Below are 2,721 nucleotides of genomic sequence, written 5' to 3'. Positions count from 1 at the left end.
AGGGTAGCTAATGGGGGTGGTGGAACATGGTGACTTGGGGGGGGGGGGTGTTGATTGGTATGGATGGGGGGTGGTGGGCTGGTGTGTTGTGGTTGGAAGGAGTTCTCTCAAGAGGAAATCCGATCTCCGGGGGGAGACTCGTAAGAGGAACAGTGGGTCCTCTTGAATTCTGTTCAATCAACAATTCGTAGTTCGGCCGTGGGAAAGATTCTCATGTCCTCCTAATTCTTTCAGATAAAACACACTCCTTACAACAAGGGCTGACTCCTCGGCTCCTCTGTTTTTGTTCCCCTAAGATAGATTAGGACTTCTGATGGTAGTTCCATTTGTGGTTTTGAACCGGTGCAGTGTTCCTTGAATATATCCTGCTTTAGAGAATCCTTGTAAATATTTCTGTCTCTGACCACAATTTGGTTGTTGGTTTTCCTCATTGACGTGAGGTTATCAACGCCGCTGCACATCTGTCTGATGAGCCCCACACATCACTGAGTTTGCAATGGCAATTCCTCCTTGCATTGTAAACAATGAGTTGTGCTTGTTTCCATTGATGTTCTTCAAGTTGTCAGTGGATCAGAGAGACACTCTCCCAGTCTCTCCTGGACAAGTACAGAAGGGTTTGAGGGAGGGTACATGGCGGAGATGTATAGGCGAGCCGGAAACCTGGAGATTAGAGTCAGTTGCTATCCACTTCTTTAGTTCATCCGAGTCCTTCACAAGAACGAATTGAAACATGATTACCATCCCCAAGCCCTTGGTGTCCACATGAACAGCAGTAATGGTTCAACAAAAGACAATGATTCAAACCTTGTGTTGGATGGTTGGTCATTAGTGTTTTCTCTTCAAGGTCCCTGTTGGGCGCCATTCTGTACGCTATTATTAGCTAGCAGAAGGGTAAAGAAAGATTTGTCTGGGCGCGGGCAGGTATCTAATCGAGCATGTCCAAAAGGAAAAGAGTAGAACAGAGAGCAGTACCACTTACCTAGCCACACAACATTCACAGAACAGAGCCTGTAGAAGTGTACTGTTCACCAGAATAGCCAGCAAAGAGAAAAAGAGAATACACACCCTATAAAACCCACATCCAAGCACAGGGTTTACCCCAACAAGAATAACCTCATACACAATCAAATATAATATATGCGAGCAATTCAACAGCAAACTTCATACAAAGAAGAACCAGTCATCTACAGACGGAATTTGCTATCTGTATTCTCTTCCAGTGGAGGAGTGCAGAGGTTGAATGTGGTGGGTGTTCCATCGACACAACAAAGGCCATAATGTCCACAATCTTCTCGAGCCCATGTCCTTTAAGTACACCCCCACCAAATACAGTTCAAATACAATCCAGACAATTTACTCCTTTTAAACATAAATGTTCACACCCAAATACTTCTGGCAGGGCAAGAATAGTCCGCTCAATGAATTCAACTGCGGAAGTGATTAAGAAAATTAGAGAGTCTGTTTCCAGGGGATAGCACGTGGAACGCGATATGGAGGGAAGGAGAAAGAGAACAGGGAAAGAGCAGATCTTAGTTGTGTCCTTCCGGATGTGTGCGTTAACGGATCTGCACCTCGGTACGATGTGTTGTTGGTTGTACGTTAAAGCTTCGAAACAATGTTTGCTACTAAATCCATGCTGATCTCATACCTCCCAAACAAAAACAACCACGACGTAGGAGCATCACACGATGATCTGAGTTAAATACTTTATAACATGACAATACTGCTGAAAACAAACAAACTTCTGCAGCATAGCACACACATCACTGTCGCGCAACCCAAGAGCCACCGTCCCAAAGAGCTGACGGAGCTATTGGTCCTTTATTCCCTCCCTACTGCTCTTTTTTTTTTATTTTTTTTTTTCACCTTTATAATTCCAGGTAGACAATTGAGAAACGTTCTCATTGAAATTGCCCTGGCCTAAGATAAGCAAAAACAAGTTTCGACACATTACAACCACACCATATTACACATGGAGTAAAACAAACTACGCATATACAGTGAACATATTCCTATATACATATGAGCAAGCGGAGGTGAAGGCCAAACAAAAATATAATAAAATCAGAATATAAAAGACGACATGGTGGGCGAAGTAAATACAATATAGCAAGAAAAAAAAACGTAGAGTTAGAGATAGAGCGAGTAGAAAAGTAGAGAAGAAATATTGGGGTGCAAAGGAGCAAAAATAATAATAATCAGTAGGTAAAGAGTAGTTGTGGGGGCTAAATTATAGATGGGCTATGTAACAGGTGCAGTAATTCTATGAGCTGCTCTGACAGCTGGTGCTAAGCTAGTGAGGGAGATAATGTTTTTCCAGTTTCAGAGATTTTGTAGTTTCGTTCCAGTCATTGGCAGCAGAGATCGGAAGGAGAGGCGGCCAAAGGAAGAATTGGTTTTGGGGGTGACCAGAGAGATATACCTGCTGGAGAGGGTCCTACAGGTAGGTTGCTGCTATGGTGACCAGCGAGCTGAGATAAGGGGGACTTTACCTAGCAGGGTTTGTAGATGACCTGGAGCCAGTGGGTTTGCGAACGATATGAAGCGAGGGCCAGCCAACGAGAGTGTACAGTCGCAGTGGTGGGTAGTATAGGGGGCTTTGGTGCAAACGGATGGCACTGTGATAGACTGCATCCAATTTATTGAGTAGGGTTTTGGGGAGGCTATTTTGTAAATGACATCACCGAAGTCGAGGATTGGGTGGATATGGTCAGTTTCAAG

Source organism: Salvelinus sp. IW2-2015, unplaced genomic scaffold (assembly GCF_002910315.2).
Source record: "Salvelinus sp. IW2-2015 unplaced genomic scaffold, ASM291031v2 Un_scaffold1765, whole genome shotgun sequence".
NCBI lineage: Eukaryota > Metazoa > Chordata > Actinopteri > Salmoniformes > Salmonidae > Salvelinus > Salvelinus sp. IW2-2015.
Note: the sequence above shows the minus strand (reverse complement) of the source record.